The sequence below is a fragment of the Pristiophorus japonicus genome, chromosome 8, assembly GCF_044704955.1.
Source record: "Pristiophorus japonicus isolate sPriJap1 chromosome 8, sPriJap1.hap1, whole genome shotgun sequence".
Lineage (NCBI taxonomy): Eukaryota > Metazoa > Chordata > Chondrichthyes > Pristiophoridae > Pristiophorus > Pristiophorus japonicus.
The window spans coordinates 194,306,429-194,330,779 of NC_091984.1; the positions used below are offsets into that span (position 1 = coordinate 194,306,429).

Here is a 24,351-nt window from a genome sequence, read left to right on the forward strand (position 1 = left end):
GAGTGGGAGGGGGGGGGGGGGAGAGAGAGAGAGAGAGAAGGGGGGGGGGGCGTTGGCAAGGGAGTTATAGACAGGAGCCACTGCTAGAGTCTGTGTTTTTACTAATGGATTGATTAATCTACTATTTGACCCAAAAGCTGCTGGATAGATAAGTACAGCAAATTACTGTTAATGATGGTCTTTGCAAATAAAGGGTTAATATTCTGTCAGTAGTTCAAGGGCATCGTAGGAGAAAAAAGCCTTTTGTCTTAATTGTTTATCCATTACATAAAATAAATTGAAGATTTGGAATGCATTTGTGCAAAGAACTCCAAAATGTATACATTTTAAAAGATGAATAGCAATATATCTAAATAAAAATAAACCTGCCTTTCTTCCTCTCTGTGAGATACAATTCAATAATGCTTTCCCCATCACAGTCTGGTGACCTATGATATTATTTTCTTTTACCCTTGTTCTTTACACTAGCTTCAGACAATATGCAGCATGACGCCAGTTAGAACACACTCGTACTGTCTACCCTTGCCCCTGAGGAGAAAACCTCTATATGTTAAAAGGCACTCTGAGCATAAGGGAGTAAGTGAGTTGCCAACAGGCGCCTTGGAGCCTCACCAGAACTGTCAGCTCTGTTCTTTAATTGTCTAGGTCGATGAAGTGCATAAGCAGAAAATGGAGCAATCAAAATCTACACTGACCTCAAAACAGCAGGCAGTCTCAATGGAGATGTGGGCAGTTGAAGTTGCTCTTGTCACAGATCAATCCGCAGTGTTACAATTAGCACTAAACACCTTCACACTAAATGCATGATACACAACACTTTAAAATGGATCAATGTACAATGAGGAGAGCCCACTTTCCATTATTGATGATGCAAATGGCACTTTACTGTGTTTTTCCTTCTCGCAATTGCACTGAACCAAACAGACCCAACAACTCGAGGTGTCCTATGACAGGTCTATTTGTTAACTCTCATCACCGAGGTAGCAGCTTGGCGGCAAATCCATTACGAGGGTGTTAAGGTTAATTGCTTCAGTGAGTTCTTTACAAAGACCGCAGTAACTATATACACTGGTCATAACAGAAGAGTAGACTCAGTACCTAACCATACAGCAGTCAGCCATTGATTAGAAGTTATATTATAAATATCATTTTCAAATTATTCTGCCACTTCAGTTTAAGCTGCTCAAAATCCCACTGCTGCAGCACAAATCTTGGCCTGCAGAAACACCTTATTTTACATTTTTTATTTAGTGCAGTGAGCTGAGGGATCATGTTCACTGCACTTTGAATTTGTGGAAATAAAATAAGTCCAACTAAATTCAATCAAAATAACTTTTTTTGTTGTATTAACAAAATTACAAGAGTATTAACTCTTAAAAATATAACCAGTTAGTATTGACCATTAGTCATTCAAATTGCCATTTACACCCAGAAGACTGAATTGGCAGATGATGGCAAGGTTTGCTGTTTGACATTTTTTATACTCACCCTTGCCTGGTGTAAAAATCAACCACCATAGCACAGTCTTTTGACCCATAAACTATGGAAAAATGAAATGAATATTTTACATGGCTGCCAGCTGTGTTATGCAAGCTCAGTGTCATTCCTGAACCCGAACGGCCTGAACATTCACAAATTTGTCACTCGTTATATGATTTAGTTTGCCTGTGCTGTAAAAATCATACACCACAGCTGCTAGCTGGATATTCTGTATCCGTGTCATAGTGCAGGTTATTTTAACAATGTGTTCATCATTATTAATTTTCTGTCTCTTATTGTTTCCTTCTGGGTATTTGTAATTTATTTTCTGGTATGACCTTACTGACCATGATACCTGCTACACTTGTTACTGGAGATGTTGTGTCAGAAATGATTAAAGGATTAAATAAATTAATGCTGGCCCATATCTTCCTCTCTCTAATTTTAGTGACAAAATAGATATGAGTATAAGGGATGTAATTTCAAGCGATAGCCTCAATGAAATCTGTTTAGTATGAGTATGTACAGGAATGGTATGGTAGTATAGTGGTTACTATACCAGTGAAGCCTTGACAAATAATCCACAGAACATGAGTTCAAATCCCACCATTACATTTTGAGAATTTGAATACAATATTAAAAAAAAATTCTGGACTTATGAAGCTGTCGGATTGGTGTAAAAACTCAACTGATTCACTGATGTTCTTTCGGGAAGGAAACCTGCCATCCTTGCTTCATCTGGCCGATATGTAACTCCAGTTCCACACCAAGGTGGTTGACTCTTAACTAACTGCCTGCTGAAGTGGCCGAGCAAGACACTCATTTGTATCAAACTGCTACTTAAGGAAGGATATACTTGCATTGGAGGCAGTTCAGAGAAGGTTCACTAGGTTGATTCCTGAGATGAGGGGGTTGACTTATGAGGATAGGTTGAATAGGTTGGGCCTACACACATTGGAGCTCAGAAGAATGAGAGGTGATCTTATCGAAACATATAAGATAATGAGATTTCTCGACAAGGTGGATGCAGAGAGGATATTTCCACTCATAGGGGAAACTAAAACGAGGGAACATAGTCTTAGAATAAGAGGCCGCCAATTTAAAACTGAGATGAGGAGAAATTTCTTCTCTCAGAAGGTTGGAAATCTATGGAATTCTCTGCCCCAGAGAGCTGTGGAGGCTGGGTCATTGAATATATTTAAGGCGGAGATAGACAGATTTTTGAGCGATAAGGGAATAAAGGGTTATGGGGAGCGGGCAGGAAAGTGGAACTGAGCCCAGGATCAGATCAGCCATGATCTTATTGAATGGTGGAGCAGGCTCGAGGGGCCAAATGACCTACTCCTGCTCCTATTTCTTATGTTCTTGTGTAAGAAGACCCACCACCTTGGGCAATGAGGGATGGATAATAAATGGCAGCCTTGCCAGCAACTCCCACACCATGAGATTGACTTTTTCCTTCATAATGGATTAATGAACATTAGTGAAAAATAAGAATAAGAGGCAAAGAATGTTCCAATTATTCTGACGGTCCGCTGTCAGAAAAAAACAGGCTAGAAGCAAGGCATGCCAGGGGACAAAATGTCTGAGTAGAAAATTCAAGTACAGCTCATTGCAATGCAGAACAAAAAGGTTTGGTTTTCCAATTGGGAGGAGCTGTTAAGAAATTAAAACAGGACGAAAAAGTGGTGAAAAGAACAATGGCCATGAATTTCACAAGGCCACTGATGCCAGTGTTGCGCCTCTCAGTTGGGACGAGTGCCCTCCAAGTCTGCCCAGTGCTGACCCTGCTGTAATGTGAAGGATCAGTTCATTTGCATGTATTCAGGAAATGCTGGCAGCGCCCCCTTATTGTATCTTCGGTGAAGCATAATCTTCCAATGCAGAGCTCCTCATAAGGTTTGCGACAAGCTCCAGCAGATCTCCCAGATTATTTAGATCGGACCCGAGGCCCAATTTCAGGCTGGCCTTGACTCTCCCGGTTCAGGCAACTAGGGATGGGCAATAAATGCTGGCCTTGTCAGTGACACCCACATCCTCAGAATGATTTAAATGATAGAAGTTAGTTATTAAGTGAAATAAAAACAGAAAATGCCAGAAATACTCAGCAGGTCAGGGAGCATCTGTGGAGCGAGAAACAGAGTTAATGTTTCAGGTTGATGACCTTTCATCAGAACTGTTCAGATTTCCAGCATCCACAGTATTTTGCTTTCATATTAGTAATTAAGTGATTGAGAAGATGGTACCTGTAGCTGATGTAACTAATCTTGTAACATATGATGACCTCCATACTAGAATACCGTTGCTATGGTGACCCATATAATATAATACCTTTATCTACAATATCCGTGTCATACTGACTGAAATTAGGGTCATCTTTGCTTCTCGTAAGATTGATTTCATTAACCTCTTCGGGGTAACTTGGTTACTTTACATAAACCCACTGATTTACTACACATGGCCAATCAATTATCTGACAACAAGGTTTTAATATAGGGGGCACTTGTAAATTATATGATTTTAATGCCCCCAAAAAAAATCACAAAAGGAAAACAAACACAAAACCCCCCCAAAAAAAACAAAAAAAAAGAGGGCAGTTATAAGTGTCTGGAGTGTCCCCCAGATCGGGGGGCACTCGATCTAATGTTTATTTTGTACTCCCTAAAAAAAAAACAAGGTTTTAACCTGTGCTATGCTGAATGTAGCTCACACATAAATTTACGTAGAGAATAGTGCATTTAATTTGCTTTATGTTTTAGTAGTTTTCCAGCACATACCTCCAACAATCAGAAGAATGTACAGTCTACAACAACAACAACTTGTATTTATATAGCACCTTTAACATAGTAAAATGTTCCAAGGCGCTTGATAGGAGTATTACAAGATAAAAAATTTGACACCAAGCCACATAAGGAGAAATTAGAGCGGGTGACCAAAAGCTTGGTCAAAGAGGTAAGTTTTAAGGAGTGTCTTAAAGGAGGAAAGAGAGGTCGAGAGATTTAGACAGGGAATTCCAGAGCTTGGGGCCTCGGCAACAGAATGCATGACCACCAAAGGTTGAGCGTTTATAATCAGGGATGCTCAAGAGGGCAGAATTAGAGGAGCGTAGATATTTCAGGGGGTTGTGGGACTGAACGGGATTACAGAGATAGGGAGGGGCGAGACCATGGAGGGATTTGAAAACAAGGATGAGAATTTTGAAATCAAGGCGTTGCTTAACCGGGAGCCAATGTAGGTCAGCGAGCACAGGGGTGATAGGTGAATGTGACTTGGTACGAGTTAGGATACGAGCAGCTGAGTTTTGGATTCCCTCAAGTTTACATTGGGTAGAATGTGGAGGCCAGCCAGGAGGGCGTTGGAATATTCAAGTCTAGAGATAACAAAGGCATGGATGAGTCCAAGCTGGATTCTGCTCTAATGGCAGTATTAACTCTGACATGTAGTTAACCTTTAAGAGGTGTGATTCAGGTCAGCCTCTCTCTGTCTCTTCTGTTTTTTGGTCATATTTCTGGTTAACTTTTATTAGCTGGTTGCTGGGAAGGGCATCTTGCCCCGTGGAGGGGTTCTTCTTGCTGGTATTGGGTGTTGAAATGTGCGGTGAAGTCCACAATACATTTGTGTTTGCTTTCACAGCTTGGAGGTGCCACAGAGCTGAACAGCTCTGAAAAGGCAAAGGATGAAATGAGAGCAAATATGGGTGGGGGAGTGGGGAATAAAAGCTAAATAAACTACAAAGTATGCAAAGGAACAGAATGGGGCTTCGGAATAAAGAGCGCAGCCTTCAACATTATAATGGTAACAAAACAACTCTGACCTGTTTGGGTTAGTTAAAAGCTTCCTTCTTAGCAAGGTAAGAACATCATTGATTGCTCTCAGATCTTTTGTTCCCTTTTCTCGACAGCATCTACTAAGTACTGGTGGCACTAAAAATCCAGATGGGACCATTATTGGCTGCATTAACACATTTTCTGAAAGTATGCAAGCACACGCTTCACCATTTTAGAAAGAAAGGTTGGCGAGACGAGAGACAGGGAGCACACAAAGCAGTAATGAAACTATTGTTGAGGAACCCACCATGAAATGGCTTTAAATGGTAATAACAAACATAGAGGAATATATGTGACTTGCAAATCACAATGATGCAGACTTCACGGAACCTGTGTGGAGGTTCCATCCACCAGTGCACCCGGAGCTGAAAATGGATCCAATATTTACGATATAATTTACAGTAATGCATAAATACATGATGGGCCGGAAATTCCAGCCTCGCCAGTTCCGTACGCAGTGCGCACAGACCCGGCGAGGCCTCGCAAAAGCTGGTTTTCGGGGCACAATGCGCATGTGCCAAAAACCGGCTTTTCCAAATTGTCAAGATTTCTCTTGACAGATCCTCCGCATCCCCGGGAGAAGACCATTCGCACAGGAGAGATTGGGCTATTTGCATATAGCTTAATTTTACCAGCGTAAGAGTTTTAAAACATATAAAAATTAAATTTAAACACTCATTTTTACATTAAAAAGCCTGTCCATTAGGGTAAGTTTATTTTTAACACTATTAAAACACATTAAAAAAAATTCCAAAAAATATATATTTTTTCTAAAACATTTAATTACATTTAATTTCAATTAATTTTAAATGTGGGATGTTTTATTTATGTATTATGCTGTGTGATTGGTAGTTCAGGCTCACGTGACTCCAGCTTGTACATATGTACCAGAAAGGCATCTCCCCGTGCGCTGCACAGAGAATCCAGACCTCCGACCGGAATCCTATATTCCTCCGGGACCACCAGTTACTTTCCTAGAGTTTTTTCGGGTCAGAGGCATTCATACGAAGGAAACCTCCAACCGCAATTTCCCCTCCTGATGTGTATCAAGTTATGTCATTCTCTCCAGAAGACTACTTGATCACTGCACCAACAACAATAACGGGCATTTATATAACACCTTTAATGTGGTAAAACATTCCAAGGGCCGTTATCGAACAAACTTTGACACCAAGCCACATTAGGAGATATTGGGGCACGTGACCAAAAGCTTAATTAACACCGCATCAGTGAGAACGGTGATTTAAAAACCTCCATATACCATAGTGCAATTTTAAAAGTGAAAAGAACATCTTAAAACCACATACAGCAGCTCACATGTCGATATTTCAACAACAACTTGTACTATATAGCACCTTTAACATAGTACAACATCCCAAGTTGCTTCACAGGAGCTTTAAGAAACAAAATTTGACACCAAGCCACATAAGATATTTGGGGCTAGAAACTCCACATTGAAAAATAGTTCTGTTTTTTGGTACTATTTCCAAACAACAGATTCTTTTTAATGCTGAAATAGCACCAAGAAAATAAGGGCCAAGTTTCGCCAACATTTTTTAAAAGTTTAGCGCAGCGCTAAAATACCTTTGTTTTTAAGGATGGAGCTAAAACTTTTCACAATAAAAATAACGCCCATTCTGTGCATGCACAAAAAAAAGAAAATAAAATCGCCCATTTTTCATGTGACGAGTATGCCCGTGCATGCGCAGTATGCTTCCCGGTCTGGATCAACCATTTTTAAAGACCATTGTAACTTGCAGGAGATTTCTGAGCACTTCCACGCAGGAGCTCGAAAACACAAAATGGACCGTGAATTAGAAAGGAAAAGGGCCAGGAAGTTCACCCAAGATGCCAATGATGCCCTGGTAGCCGCTGTCGAAAGTGGATGGTGACAGATCGGCAAGAGGGTGCTGGTAAACTGAAACCTTCCGCAATGGCTCAAGCTTGGGACCATGTTGCAGAGCAGGTTTCAGCAGTGACGTCCATTCAGAGGGATGGCAAGCAGTGCCAGAAGAAGTGGCAGGACTTTTGCCAAGTAGTTGGAGTAAGTAATATTTTTATTTATGCACTACATTAACTGTTGTGTAGGCATGCCTGTTTACTGTGTGATGTCTGTAACACAGTCATGCAACATTGAATGTACCCTTGTACTGTGCACACCTTACCGGTACACTCGAGGGTGCTGTTGCTGGAGACCCAGGACTCAGGAACTGCTAATAAAGGACTGCAGGTCTGCACAGTTTAAATACCATACCCTGCCTCGTGGAGTCATCACTAAAGATGCCTACATATACTACAACCAGCAACAGGAATATGGGATCACGAACTACACGCTCAACATGTCTAACCTCAGCAACTTTCAGCAATTTACGGAGGGTGAAGATTGGGATGCTTTTGTGGAAAGATTGGAACACTTAAGACCTGCATTTAAAATGGCCTCCTCCATGCCACGAGTCAACATGGAGGAGCATCATGTGACATAGAGCGGCCAATCGGATTTGAAATCTCCCTTAAAGGAGACTGGTAACCAAAAAAATTTAAAGGGGAAGTTCCAACTATTTGAATACATGGACTTTAAAGCTAAAAATGCAATTAAAGGGTGCAGGTATGAAAATGAATGCAATGTAACCATAGATTGTGATGCTGGTTGAACCAATGTGACTAATGAGATGAATGCAGGTGTCAGTAAGGTTAAGAACAAGTTTATTATGCTTAACAATAATTTTAGAGATTGTGAAATGCCTAATGTAACCATGTCTGTTGAAACCAGGACACTCAAAAGTGATGTAAGTGCGAGAATGTACAATGCAGGCTCGACTATGTGTGATCAGAGTCAAGGTGTCATGTATACCGGTAGGACACTGCCAAAGGACATTGGGTCCTACAGGGACCATGCTAATGCCAATGGAATCCCCCTGTGGGAGACTCCCAGGTCCAGCAGGCTACCTGACCATGTAGCCTGGACCTTTGGAACGAATGTGATGCCCCTTGCAGGACACACACACAGGCAGTGGGAGCAGACCCACTACAGGGACAGTGGTCAATGGGCAGCCCAGCCATCACCAATGGCAACTGGCACCAGACCAGCCCTACAGTCCCTGGCCACCAGTGCCAACACCAGAAGCCTGAGGCCAATACCTTCCAGCTTCCCTGGCAAACCCTGGGATGACCTGACCCATTGGTGGACAAGGAGCCCATCCAGTCTTGTGGCCCTGCCCACCACCCCACAACTACCCACAGCACAGTGTATACACACCACCCACTGCTGCCATGGCTACCTCCCCGAGGGATCCCACAACAGTGACACCCACTTGGTTTGTGTGTGAGGGAGGGGAAACATACGAGGCCAGCCTCAAGCACAGGGGCCACACCTGGCAACCACACAACCCTCACCACAACCTCCCATAGCCCACCACTGCTCACCTCCCCTGGTCATGACAACTAGGATATGAAATGCTCAGGCGGGAGTATTGTTGTGTAGGCATGCCTGTTCACTGTGTGATGTCTGTAACACTGTCATGCAACATTGAATGTACCCTTGTATTGTACACACCTTACCGGTACACTAGAGAGTGCTGTTGCTGGAGACCCAGGGGTTGCCTGCACACGGCAGGTAACCCAGTATAAAAAGGAACACACAGCTTGTTGTCAGGACTCAGGAGCTGCTAATAAAGGACTGCAAGTCTGCACAATTTAAGTACCATACCCTGCCTCGTGGAGTCATCACTAAAGGTGCCTACATATACTACAATTACTTGAATTGTAAATGTGATTATCTGTGTGTGCCATGACAGCAGAATGCCCCTCTCTTAAAAAGTTCTATTGCCATCTTTGCAGAAGAAATTTTCCGGCAACCACCGAGAGCAGATGAAAACCGGAAAGACTATAGCCACTAACACCCCTGGAAATGCGGATCGCAGGTATTATTGGTACTGCCAGAAGATCAACCACCCATGCAGAAGCTGGGCCCAGGTTACAGAGAGAGGGTAAGTCTTGCAAAATCCATAGTCTGGGTTGGCTCAATGTTAAGTACTGCTACGCTTCGGTTTATGCAATATACTGTCCATCGGCTACGCTTCGGTTTATGCGATATACTATCATTCATCGTGGTCCTTCAAATGAGCTTGTGCTATGTGAGCCGACTCATGTCACCCTGGCCCCTTCACTGCTGCTAACCATTCATCTGTTCTGTTATATTTTGAAGATGTTGCAGACATCCAAAAATGAAGCAGAAGGCCCCGCCACCCTGACACAGCCAGAATTGGATGAGCTGGCCGAACTCAGCTACACTGAAGAAGTTATAGGGGTAGTCAATCAGCTCAAGGACCAGAATGAGGAGGAGCAGGAAGACGAGGATACTTTTATTCCAGGGGAGGGTTGGATTTGAGGAGGGAGGAGGATTTTGGGGATAAGACATTGACATTGCAATTGGAGGCGGTGCACAGCACACATGTGCCAATCGCTTTCGGCAGCTTATGCACGAGAGGACATTTCATGGTTGTACACCCTCCGAGATCGCGACAGGTCCCAGTGGGTTGCAGCAAAGTACACCTAGGGCGGTATCTGCACGGGTAAGGAGGAGACTGGAACAGCGCTCTCCTGAAATGCAGGCTACATGGGAGGTGTTAGAGCTCATGGTAATGAGTGGGGAGAGCGTTGAGCTTACCAAATCGCTCTTGGAAGCCATGGGTGGGATCAGGGAGAAATAGGAGCATTGTCTGGAGGCATGGCAACAAACTCTGCTGACATTAGGGAGGGCATGTCAGAGGGAATGGCAACAATATCTGCACAGATTAAGGAGGACATGTTGGAGATGGCTATTGCAATGTGGGAGCACACCCAGGCTGTCATTGCCCAGCAGCAATTGACGGCATCAAGTGATGCCGTTCCCACGCCAATCCCCAGACCAACCTCAACAGTCAGTGTCAATGTGCAGGTTGATTCACAGGCTGAGGAGTCCCAAGCCGGGCCTTCCGCAGCCACAGGTTTTCAAGGGCTTCCATTGCCATCTCCTGGGTCTGTCCTCCCACAAGCGCAGCGTCCTACCCGAGACTGTATCAAAAACCTTGGGCTCACCGGGAATAGGGTTAAGGGCAAGGTCAGAGGCAAGAAGGTCGGGCGGGGGCACGGCGGTGTTTAAATAAAGGGCGGGGGGGGAAAGAGATGGCTGCAGCTGGTTTGTTTGCTGCTGTTGTTGTTGTTTTGGTGTTCTTTTGTTCTTTTATTGTTATTTAAATTATGTTAATTGAAAAGTTGAAAGTTTAACATAAATGTTTTTATTAAAGTTAAGTGCCAAGTGTACAAATATTTAGTCAACTGCAAATTATTTTTTCAACGAAACCAACATTATGTACATTATTTTTTCAACTAAAACAAAATTATTTACATTATTTTTTTATACTAAACCAAACTTAGGAAATGTCTCATTTCAGTCACAGAATTGGAAATAGTCAACATGGTGGGGATACACAATGATCAAACGTGCTGTTCAGCCTTCATACAAAGCGATGAAGTATCAGATGCTGACGCAAGGCTGCTGCAATGGCGTAAAGTATACGAGGCCTCCTCCCCTGTCCTCTTGCGGGTTGTAGTGGCTCCTCGTCCTCCACATTCTCGTCGTAATCTCCCGCCAGCATCCCCCCCCCCGTCACCTGAGATTGTTCTGCAGTGTTCTCCAGTGGGAATATCTGTTCCCTCATAGTGGCTAAGTTGTGTCACATGCAGCACAGCACAGTGAACTCACCGATCTGCTGAGGGGAGTATTGTGGGTAGTCTCCAGAGTGGTCCAGGCATCGGAAACGCTGCTTTAGCAGTCCAATTGTCTTCTCCACGACGTCCCATATGGCTATATGGGTGTCGTTATAGCGACGCTCTGGTTCCGTCTGAGGGTTCCAGTTGGGGGTCATGCGCCAGGTGGCGGGCTCATAAGCTTTGCCCCCCAGCAGCCAGATCTGCTCTTCTGGCTGCTGCTGAAACATCTGTGATACACTGCTCTCTCAGTGGATCAAAGCATCCTTGAGGCTCCCTGCATGCTTAGCATCTACTACCATGATGCGCAGACGATCATCACGTTGAGCGAGTGGAATCCACTTGTGTTTCGGTATAGCTCCTGATCATCCAAAGGTGCCCGCAGGGCGATGTGTGTACCATCAATGGCTGCCTGTACCTTAGGGAAGCCAGCAATTCTAGCAAAGCCTGACGCCCTCTCTTGTTGTGCCTCCCTTGTCATTGGTAAGTTTATAAACTCCATCCTGCGTGCGTACAGGGCAGCAGTCATTTGTCGAATGCAGTTATGAGTAGTGCGCTGCGACACGCAGCATACATCCCAAAATGATGGCTGAAATGAGCGGGAGGCATAGAAAGAAAGTGCCGCAGTTACCTTCACTTTGATAGGCAGTGAAGTCCTCCCGCTTCGAGGCTGTATGTCCGCCCTTTTAAGGTCACATATTTCTGCGACCACCTCTTTACGAAAGCCCAGACTCCGAACACACTGTCCCTCAGTCAGATGCAGGTATGAGTGCCACTCCCTGTAACCTCGTTTGGGGTGAAGCCTCCTCCCCATTTTGCGAGCTTTTTGGTTACACTGATAATGCCACCAAATCAGCCTTCCTCGATGATAAGAGAGGAGAGCATAAGCATGCTCCACATATGGCAAAGATAGAATACCCCCATTCTTTAAATGTCCTAAAATTTCCTTTAAATGTCCTTAAAAACAATTTATAAACTCACAAAAAGCTCAATCTGTAAACACAACCTTCCCTCCAAAAGCTTTCACTCAGCTGTTTTCCAACATGGCGGCGTGGACGTTTTATAACTTTTAAAAACTTTTCAGAAAACACATGTTTTAACACATAACCTACAAAGGGTGCATCTATACTGACTTTCTTATTTTACTGTTGTGCCTGTTTTTTTTGGAACAGTCCAGTGTTTTAAAAGAGGATATTTGATGCGTCGAAATAGTGGAGAAGTAAAAATAGTTTCCCATAAAAAAATTAATTACTTTTTTCAATGATTTGATGCAATTTAGTTTTAGCGGGACCAATGGAAAGGAGCATGTAATTGGATTTATGTTGAAGATAACCCAAGATGGCGCTATTAGTGTGGATTTCCATCCGATTCCGCCAGGTAAGGCAAACCTTTTAAAAACGGTATTTAGCACTGTCCTTAAAAATATCCTTATTGGTGAAAATTGCAAAAAATGGCGTTATCAGTGGGCTTGACCCCGAGTGACATCAGAAAATCGTTACTGGAAAAAAATCGGCCCTTATTTTTTAAGGACGGCATTAGACCACTGGTGAAACTAGGAAAATGGCCCCAAATTCATTTAGCTGCAAAAAAAACCTTTTAGCTCCAAAAAATGGAGCTAATTCATGGCAAATTTCGGGCCCTAGGATAGGGGACCAAAAGCTTGGTCAAAAGGTAGGTTTTAAGCAGCGTCTTAAAGGAGGTTGTCATGTATCTTACATTATTATATATAACTGTATCCTAATATGCTATACATGACTGTAATAAGATATGACCTGTAACCACCAGCATACCTTACCACCAGGGGTGCACTTGCAAGAGACAGGTATATAAGCACAGGTCTCAGGCAAGTGCAGCATTCCAGAGCTGTGAAATAAAGGTGCAGGTCCAGAGTGACCTTGACTTCACTACATGCCTCGTGTGAATCTGTACTGAGGGGACAGGACTTTACAGTGGCGATGGGTTACGGGATTACAGAATCCACAGAATGGCGAACAACGGATCAGATGAAAAGTACAATGCGGGAGACAATTGGGAGGACTTTATAGAAAGGCTCCAGCAAAGCTTTGTAACCAAAGACTGGTTAGGCGACGATAAGGCAGACAAGAGAAGAGCCCATCTATTGACCATCTGTGGCTCGAAAACATACGCTTTAATGAAGGATCTGTTGGCAACCAAGAAACCAGCAAGCAAGTCGTTTGAAGAATTGAGCACACTGGTAAGAGACCACCTGAAGCCAGCGAGCAGCCTACACATGGCCAGACACAGGTTCTACAACTACAGACGCCGTGTGGGCCAGAGCATACCCGACTTCGTGGCGGAACTTCGGAGGTTGGCTAGCTTATGTGAGTTCTCCGATGAACTGAGGAGAGAAATGCTAGAGACTTTTTCATTGAAGGAATAGGCCACGCAGGCATATTCCGAAAGCTCATAGAGACCAGGAACGCGACCTTAGAGGCAGCAGCACTGGTTGCACAGACATTCTTGGTAGGGGAAGAAGAAACGAGGTTGATTTACAATGCAGGTATGACAACTAACGAAATATTGGAACAAAAAGTTCACAGTACTAAACAAGCTGCTACTCCCACACACAGACAAAACCGGGAGAACAGGCTCTTGATAGCAGGCAGAAGCCATCAAGGGCCACAGGAACGGCCGTTCACACCTCATCAACCCAAAATGCGAGCAATCAACTACAAACTGAGAGAAGCTCAAGAGAGATCAGCCAGATGTAGCTCATTCTTTGGGAACTCTTTGAACAATGGAACAGGTCTGTGCTGGAGGTGTGGGGGTGGGCACTCGTCAAGAGGATGTCGATTTCAGCAGGCTGTTTGCAGAAATTGTGAATATACAGGGCATTTGGCCCGCGTGTGCAAGAAAACGGCAGCTCAGCTGGTATATGAATCGGATGGGTCGGAAAGCGGACCAGAAGATGGTGGGGACAGTACCCGGGACACCGATGTACAGCGGGTCAACACGATCAATGGCCGCTGCTCCTACAACAGGACGCCTCCTATAATGATGAGGGTCCTACTCAACGGGATATCTGTCAACATGGAGCTGGATACGGGAGCGAGTCAATCTCTCATGGGCGCTCAACAATTTGAACGACTGTGGCCGCATGAAAGAGACAGACCAAAACTCACAAGGGTCGACACCACACTAAGGACCTATACCAAAGAAATAGTACCAGTCCTCGACAGCGCCATGCTCTCTGTCACACACAAAGGGACAGTGAACCGACTTCCCCTGTGGATTGTCCCCGGAGACCCCCCAGCACTGCTGGGGAGAAGCTGACTGGCAAAACTAAACTGGAAATGGGATGATGTCCATGCCATGTCATTAGAGGAATGGACCTCCTGCTCAACAGTTATAAAGTGATTTGAACATCTCTTTCAGCCAGGTATGGGCACTTTCAAAGGGGCCAAAGTCAAAATCTACATCACACAGGATGCTAGACCGATCCATCACAAGGCCAGAGCTGTACCCTATGTGATGAGGGAAAAGATTGAACATGAACTAGACAGGCTTCTGTGGGAAGGCATTATATCACCTGTGGAATTTAGCGACTGGGCAAGTCCCATCGTCCCAGTCATGAAGCCTGATGGATCTGTACGAATCTGTGGGGACTACAAATCTACCATAAACAGAGTCTCCCTACAGGACCAGTACCCGCTGCCCAGAGCGGAGGACTTATTTGCCACATTGGCTGGAGGTAAACTTTTCTCAAAATTAGACCTCACATCTGCGTATATGACGCAAGAATTGACCGAGGAATCCAAGCTACTCACCACCATCAACACACATCGAGGCCTTTTCATGTACAATCGATGCATATTCCAGCGCAACATGGAGAGTCTGCTCAAGTCCATCCTGGGGACGGTTGTATTTCAAGACGGCATACTTATCACGGGCAGGGACATCGACTCCCATCTCCGTAATTTGGAGGAAGCACTAAAGCGGTTGGATCGGGTAGGCCTACGAGTCAAGAAATCCAAGTCCCTGTTTCTCGCACCCGAGGTTGAATTTTTGGGCAGAAGGATTGCCGCTGATGGAATCTGCCCAACAGAGTCCAAAACAGAAGCAATTCGCCTGGCACCCAGGCCCCAGAATGTCTCAGAACTGTGCACCTTTCTCGGGCTACTCAATTACTTTGGGAACTTTATGCAGAACTTAAGCACGCTGCTGGAGCCTCTCCACGTGCTACTCGGGAAGGAGTGCGATTGGTTTTGGGGGGACGCCCAGGAATGCGCCTTCAATAAGGCACGCAACCTTCTGTGTTCCAACAGTGTTTTGACTTTCTTTGACCCAGGTAAAAAGCTAGTTCTCACATGCGATGCATCAGCGCATGGGGTCGGGTATGTTTTGCAACATGTCAATAGTGCGGGCAAATTACAACCCATAGCTTATGTCTCCAGGTCACTTTCGCGGGCGGAGCGCAGGTACGGAATGGTAGAGAAGGAGGCGCTCGCGTGCATGTACGGTGTCAAAAAGATGCACCAATACCTTTTCGGGGCCAAGTTCGCGTTAGAAAGCGACCACAAGCCCCTCACGTCCCTCCTATCCGAGAGCAAGGCAATAAACGCCAACGCCTCGGCGCGAATTCAACGGTGGGCACTCATGCTGGCGTCCTGCAACTACACAATAAGGCACAGACCAGGCACAGACAACTGTGCCGACGTGCTCAGCAGGCTACCCCTGGCGACCACGGAAGGGTCTGACGAACAGGACTGTGAGATAGTCATGGCAATCGATGCCTTTGAGTCCACAGATTCGCCCATGACGGCTCGCCAAATCAGAGCCTGGACGGCCAGCGACCCCACGTTATCCTTAGTTAAAAGATGTGTCCCAACCGGTGACTGGGCAGAGGCTCGCGATGCCTGCCCCGAGGAATTAAAACCCTTTCACAGGCGCATGCATGAGCTATCACTACAAGCAGACCGCCTGATTTGGGGCAGCAGAGTAGTCATGCCTCTGCGAGGCAGAGAGGCATTTGTCCGGGAGCTCCACCGCGAGCACCCGGGGATCGTTCTCATGAAGGCCATAGCCAGATCCCACGTCTGGTGGCCTGGTATTGACGCGGACTTGGAGCTCTGTGTGCGAAGGTGCACCATTTGTGCGCAACTCAGCAATGCCCGCAGGGAGGCTCCACTGAGCCCCTGGACCTGGCCTACCAAACCGTGGTCGCGGGTGCACGTAGACCATGCGGGCCCATTCATGGGAAAAATGTTCCTCGTAGTTGTAGATGCATTTTCAAAGTGGATCGAATGCATCATTTTAAACTCGAGCACAACCTCCACCACTGTGGAGAGCCTCGCAACCATGTTTGCAACGCACGGAATCCCTGACATATTGGTCAGTGACAATGGTCCGTGCTTCACCAGCGCAGAATTCCAAGACTTTATAATTGACCACGGCATAAATCACATCAAGACGGCACCGTTCAAGCCGGCCTCCAATGGCCAGGCGGAGAGAGCAGTGCAAATCATTAAACAAGGCATGCTTAAAATCCAAGGTCCCACGCTGCAGAGTCGCCTGTCGCGACTGCTGCTGGCATACAGATCTCGTCTGCACTCACTGACTGGGATCCCCCACCGTGCAACTGTTGATGAAAAGGACTTTAAAAACAAGGCTCTCATTAATCCTCCCAGACATGCACGAAATCGTTGAGGCAAAGCGCCGTAAGCTGACTGAGTACCATGACAGAAATTTGAGGGGGAGATGGAATGAGATAGGGGACAAAGTGTTTGTACTAAACTATGGCAGGGGTCCCAAATGGCTTGCAGGGACAGTAATGGGCAAGGAAGGAAACAGGCTACTGGTAGTACAAATGGACAATGGCAAAACCTGCCGGAGGCATGTAGACCAAGTCAAAAGCAGATTTACCAACAACACTGCGGAACCAGAGGCAGATTACAATGTGGAACTCGCACCACACCTGGTGGACAGACAAAGGGAACAACCTGAGGAAAGGGCAATCCCAACAGACAGCCCAGGCGAGTCAACAGCAACCACACCCAAAGAAAAACAGACACCAAGGCAAACAACTGAACCACAACTCACACGTTCCACGCGAGAGCGTCGACCATCTGAGAGACTGAACCTATAAAGACAATAAGACCTTGGGGGAGGATGATGTCATGTATCTTACATTATTATATATAACTGTATCCTAACATGCAATACATGACTGTAATAAGATATGACCTGTAACCACCAGCATACCTTACCACCAGGGGTGCACTTGCAAGAGACAGGTATATAAGCACAGGTCTCAGGCAAATGCAGCATTCCAGAGCTGTGAAATAAAGGTGCAGGTCCAGAGTGACCTTGACTTCACTACATGCCTCGTGTGAATCTGTACTGAGGGGACAGGACTTTACAGAGGTGGAGAGGTTTAGAGAGGAAATTAAAGAGCTTCGAGCCGGGGCCGTTGAAGGCACAGCTGGCAATGTTGGAGTGATGAAAATTGGGGCTACGCAAGAGACCAGAATTAGAGGAGCGCAGAGATCCCGGAGAGTTGTAGGGCTGGAGGAGGTTACAGAGATAGGGAGAGGTGAGCTACATATCAGTCTTTCGCTAAAAGTACAAATTATTAGCACAGTTTGGACTGCTGTGGAAATGTTTTTGCCTCAGTGACCATCCATCCCAAAATAATTGTGCTCCACTGTCCCACACAAGACAAAGAGAAAAGAGGCTGCTCAAATATCAAGCCATTATGGGGTATAAATTGTACACACTGTAATAAGCAAGCAGTTACTTTTCAGAAGAGAATACTAGTGGGGACAGAAGGTAACATGCCATAATCAATACGTGTCAGTTGTGGTTCAGTTGGTAGGACACTCGCCTCTGAGTCAGAAGATTGTGGGTTCAGGTCCCACTCCAGAGACTACGGCAGAAATAATCTGGGCTGAAACTCCAGTGCACTGTTGGAGATGCCGCCTTTCAGATGAGACGTTAAATTGAGGTCCCGTTTGCTCTCTCAAGTGGACGTAAAAGATCCCATGGCATTATTTCGAAGAAGAGCTGGGGAGTTATCCCTGGTGTCCTAGCCAATATTTATCCCTCAATCAACATCACTAAAAACAGATTATCTGGTCATTACCACATTGCTGTTTGTGGGAGCTTGCTGTGTACAAATGGGCTGCTGCGTTTCCTACGTTACAACAGTGACTACACTCCAAAAGTACTTAATTGGCAGTTAAGGTGCTATATAAATGCAGGTCTTTCTTTCTTTATGCCATATGTTGTATTGAAACAAAAAACGTTTCATTTAGATTGCCTTCACCATGTTTAGAGCAATGTTCATATATTCAGTTTGAATCCGTTTATAAGGACATAAAAACATAAGAATTAGGAGCAGGAGTAGGCCATTTGGCCCCTCGAGCCTGCTCCGCCATTCAATAAGATCATTGCTGATCTTGTACCTCAATTCCACTTTCCTGCACTATCCTTATATAAGAACATAAGAAATATCCCTTGATTCCTTTAATATTCAAAAATCTAACGATCTCTGTCTTGAATATACTCAACGACTGAGCATCCACAGCCCTCTGGGGTAGAGAATTCCAAAGATTTACCACCCTCTGAATGAAAACATTTCTCCTCATCTCTGAGTGAAGTTGAGTTAATTTGAACCCAGAGGCAGAATCAAGTTACCAAAATTACTATTTCATGGTTAGATGTTAATAGAAAAAGTGACTGCCACTAAATATAGTTTATTTTTTTCTAAAGATTGCCAATAGTATGATGCATTCATTTAATGCTATTTGGTTAAGTATATATTTTTTTGTTATGGTGATCACTTTTTATGTCCATTCAATCTGGTATCAAGCGCAAGTCCTTGCTTGGCAGCAGTGACTATTACAAAATAAAGAAATGTATCTGTGCTTGCTGACATGCTACAAGAAGAAGCAATTAGAGGTCTGCTGCCTTTAATTCCCATATCTGGCAGTATGCTGGTACTTTCTGTTATTATCACTGTCTCTGATTCCTGTTTCCTTCAGGTAGAAGTGTTCATAGAATAAATAGTACTAATGGTGCGACCATACAAGGTTACATCGAACCAATCCATGCCGCGTTTATGTTCTGCTTGAGCCTCTTCCCACCGTTCATCATCTAATGCTATCAGCATAACCCTCTATTCCATTCCCCCTCATATGCTTATCTAGATTTCCCTTCAATGCATCTATACTAATCACCTCAACCACTCCCTGTGGTAGCGAGTTCTACATTCTCACCACTCTCAGGGTAAAGAATTTTCTTCTGAATTCCATATTTGATTTCTTGCTTACTATCTTATATTGATGACCTCTAGTTTTGCGCTTCCCGACAAGTAGAAACACTCTCACTGTGTCTATCAAAACCTTACATAATTTTAAAGACCTCAATAAGGTCTTCCCGCAGTCTTCGCTGTTCATCCTTTCCTGATGTGTATAACTTCGCAGTTCTGTATCTTGTAAATCTTTTTTGCATCCTCTCCAGTACCTTCAATATATTTTTCAGAATATAACAACCAGAACTATAAACAGTACTTTGAGTAGTCTAACCAAGGTTCGATACAAGCTTAGCATAACCTCTCAGGGCCGAAATTGCCCTCCGCCCAAGTGTTCTGTCCGTCCCAATGCGTGGGGTGGATAATCTGCCGAAATTTAGAACGTTATTATTTTTTTCTGGTCAGAGCGGTGTTGCAGTCGTCAGCAGGGTGGAGGTGGGGGCGGGTCAGAGCGCCCGTTGTCAGCGGGGCGGATGTATGATTTGGAAAGGCCATCGCTCCAAGTCATCAGCGCCGCGCTGATAACGTCAGTGTGATGCGGACGTGCCACGTCACGCTGACGCGTCACAACATCCCTCCCCTTCAGTTAAAGGGGAGAGCCACTGCGAACTCTGCAGTCACTTTAGTGGCAAACACTGGGCCACCAGGGAGGGTTTCGGCCGGGCCAGCGGCCGCTACAGCTTGGAAACCCAATTTCCACCGGCGTTCGTTCCATGAGGACGCGCTGCAGGGCGATATGGATCGGGTGCGATCCAAATATCGAGCCGGTGTTGCAACCAGGGGCGTTGCATACCGGCTCGCCTCTTCCGGGCGGTAATGCTCCGCGCCCCCTCGAAACCGGCACCCAATGCCCCGGTGGGGCGCTGGAAGCTGGCCCACCGCTGCCATTGCCACCTTTCCAGGGTGCTAACAAGGGCGGTAGAAGACTGAAAATCCAGCCCAATTCTGGGTACCACACTTTAGGAAGGATGTTAAGGCCTTGGAGAGGATGCAGAAGAGATTCGCGAGAGTGGTACCAGGGATGAGGGACCTTAGTCATGTGGCGAGGCTGGAGAAGTTGGGGTTGTTCTGTTTAGAGCAAAGAAAATTAAAAGTGGAGATTTGATTGAGGTGTTCAAAATTCTGAAATGTTTTGATACAGTAAATAAGGAGAAACTGTTCCCAGTGATAGGAGGGTCAGAACCAGAGTATACAGCTGATTGGCAAAAGAACCAGAAGGGAGAAGAGGAGAATTTATTTTGTTACGATCTGGAATGCACTGCCTGAAATGATGGTGGAAACAGATTCAATAAGAACTTTCAAAAAGGACATTGGAAATATGCTTGGAAAGGAAACATTTGCAGGGCGATGGGGAAAGAGCAGGGGAATGGGACAAATTGGAAAGCTCTTTCAAAGAGCTGGCACAGGCACGATGGGCCAAATGGCCTCCTTCTGTGCTGTATGGTTGAATGATAGGATGGAACGATCAGGCACGGTGAGCCCATGATTTCTTGGCCGGTGTTCCTTGCACGATCCGTTGGTGCTGTGACCACAGCATCAGACCTCCATGTAGTTCACAAGGAAGGGAGGAAGGTTTCAATGCTCACAAATGAATAGTATGAGTCTGCCTGGAAGGGAATCATCTGGGAATTTCAAAGTTCCCCACTGTATCGTGTTACAGAACAACTGAGGGAATAACTTTGCGCAATATATTATTTTGAATGAAAGGGATGATGTTACCATAATGTAAATGGAATAATTGCAGTTTTAATGGAAATGGTTATTACAAATGTTTCTTTAACATTTCCCTTCAGTGTCTGAGCTGCCCCTCACCTCACCGACATCCTGAAAATCCCAATAATGAAGGATTAAGTACATGAGGCCATCTCGACCACAAGCATTGCTGCTTTCATTTGCAAGTCAGAGAAGCAGGGTGTCATTCCAAACACACACACGCACACACACACATACACAGACACACATACAAAAAATGACTTGTGTTGCCAAATGTGCCTTTGGCAGCTGGACAGAAAGAAAAGTAGCCTTTGCTTCATCAGTTCCATACAGCAGGCAGCAAATGTACTGCTATCACCCAGAGCACCTGAATTACTACACATTTATGGCACCACTTGGAGAGAGTAAAGTAGCTGCAACATTATCCCATTGTCTGATAAACTTTGCACCGTATCAGTGACAACCTGCTTATGTGTAGGAGTATTTATGAAAATGGCTGCCGAATAAAGAAACAGGTCATGTAGCAGACGAAAGTTCTGCATGTTAATTAAGGAGGTAGAGCTCTCTGTGGATGGGGAACAAAAGTACACTTCTTGGCTGATGAACATTGGCTTTTGTTCAATTATTGCAAATGTTTTTCACTTTTTCCTGGTGCTACGATTGTTGGAGTTGAGAGTGTGATGTCCAAGAATCAGTCACCAGGTCAGGATTTATACCCAGTTTTGGCAGGATCACCCTGTGCAGAATTATTTTACCTTGATGTGTTTCATTCTGCCGTGTGCTTATGCCTTGTATTTCATTTCCAATCATAACAAAGATGATGGTTTCCTGAATTACATCCAATTAGGCCAATCGTAAACAAAAGCAAATCTCCTGGGTTACACTGATAATTGGTTTCAAAATGCAGATTTCATAGAATAATAGAATAATAGAAATGTACAGCATTGAAGGAGACCATTTCGGTCCATTGTGTCCACGCCAGCTGACCAAGAGCTATCCAGCCTAATCCTACTTTCCAGTTCTTGGTCCGTAGCCCTGTAGGTTACAGCACTTTAAGTGTACATCCAAGTATTTTTTTAAATGTGGTGAGGGTTTCTGCCTTTACCACCCTTTCAGGCAGTGAGCTCCAGATCCCCATCACCCACTGGGTGAAAACATTTCCCCTTGTATCTCCTCTAAACCTCCCCCCCAATTACTTTAAATCTATGCCCCCTGGTTGTTGACCCCTCTGTCAAGGGAAACAAGTCCTTCCTATCCACTCTGGTGGGATACAAAATCTATTGTCCCCATTGCACTTGCATCACTTCAGAAAATGCTGTCAAAATGAAGCTTTATTGCAACCATTTAAAGGCATACTCCTTTGGAATCCCTTCAGTTCCCTGAATAAAAATGGTGGTCTTTGAAATGACTGCTATAAATCTTCCCATCATCAGTGCATTCTAAAATCAGGAACGGTTGAAGTTTGCCAAACCAAGGTCTTTGTGATATACCAGAGGGATACATCAATGGAATACAAAAACCTTCTTGCCTATGTAGTATTCCTTTATTCATTGTTCACCCATCCCCTGTCTAGAGATGGTGACACACCCAAGCAACCATTTTTTATGTGGATAATGAATCTCAGCAGGCTATTCAATTGGCAGATTAGTTGGGGGAAGGGACCTTTAAACTAATTTCAGCACTTTCTTTATCCAAGTTCCACGTGTGCACACTTTCCAGCATTGGTCACTGGATAATGACGAGGTGCGAGAAGCCTGGCTGAGGTTTTGTTTTACCCTCAATGACACGGGGACCCATTGGCCAGTTTCATTGTGCTATTGCAGTCCTGCTGAGATCAACGAACTCATCACAGATCAGGGATCGAACCTGAGAACTTGCTGTTCTGTGAGGCTCAGTACCACACCATGCAGTGCATTTAGCAACTGTGGCATTTGGGGGAGAGCACCGCTGTGGTGGTTGGACCATGCTATATATATTTTTCTCTTGCAGACTTGATCTCTTCCTAATGTGATAGGTAAAGGACGTGCACAATTAGGTGAGTTGTAATTCAGCCAGCATGCACACACAATCCTCAGGAGATTTGCTCTTCAGGAAATGAGTTGAGTCCCATCCTCCTCTTCCCATTACACATCTCCATTCTCCCCTCCACACATGGTAAAATTTGCTCTCCTGCACTCCAAGTGGGGAGCTGTGCTGTGAGGTACCACTCTTAGAAGACAGGGCTTTCAACATTCTAGTCTAGTTCTCTGACTCATGCTCCCTTTGAGGGTGTCCCTCAGATCTCAGAATGGTCCCTCCCAGCAAATAGGCCTCAGCTTGTTTGGATTTTCTCTAGCAGCCATACTTAAAAATCTACATTTTCTGGGATCTTTTTCAAGCTCACAGATAAATGAAAATAGCCAATTGTTCATCTTTTGATATTGAAGAAGACGGCCAGAATATCATCTCATTTTTTTGCAATGAGTATTTTGGTGACCGATGAGACCTATTTTTGCCCGGAACAAGTGTCTGCGCATTGAACAGTGGATCCCGGATACACCAGGGGTGGAATCTTGACTTTACAGATGAGACTTCCTCAGCTGACGTTCACATTCAGCATCAGCAATGCGGCGGACCTCATAGTAAGAGGTGTCGTCATGCTTTCTTATCTCATGTAAGCTCTCCCCACTTATGGAAGTCTGTTTTGCACAGTTTCAGAGTTGCTGTGAAGCAGTCTTTATATCTCTTTTGCTGTCCACCATGAATTTGCTTCGAGATATTAATCAAAATCAATCCTATTCGTTTCATGTGAAATTGTCCAGTCATGAATATTATTCAGTATCTTGTTCTGCAAGCAAATTCATCCCCGGATAAACCACAGTAAACCTTCTTGGCTTAGCAGCAGGAAAGTTTAATAAATTATTTCTTACCATCTGTTTTCAGTTTTGTGCAGGTCCTGAATAGGAACTGCATAATGTTTTTGATGGTCATGGGTAAGATGTTGGCTTTGTAGCATCGGCTGAGCTGTTTCAGAGCGTCCGCTGGTATTTATGTTTGGATCCCCAGGTGTTCTAATGTCCATATATTGTTCGTCGCTGGTCACTTGAAAACTGTGGATTATGTAGGAAGCAAAATCAATCATTCAAATTTAATCTGAGAATTTTGAAAACACTGAGAATGAAAATGTGTTTACATATTTACCATCAGCATGAATAATTCACATCAAATTATTGTTAGAATGCAAGTACAAAATGCTGTATCCTATTATTAAAAATGAGATCATATATACAGTGTTTTTGTGCATTACAACTGTAACCACATTTTCCTACATGA

General features: G+C 44.6%; 1 long non-coding RNA gene across 1 annotated transcript in view; it reads right to left on the minus strand.

The window, feature by feature from the left end:
* The window catches only part of LOC139268269 (uncharacterized), an 82,714-nt gene that overhangs the window by 53,376 nt on the left and 4,987 nt on the right, over positions 1-24,351 (minus strand). Inside the window, exon 2 of the long non-coding RNA XR_011593999.1 lies at positions 23,949-24,128. This is a non-coding gene — a long non-coding RNA (uncharacterized lncRNA). The remainder of the gene's footprint in view (positions 1-23,948; positions 24,129-24,351) is intronic.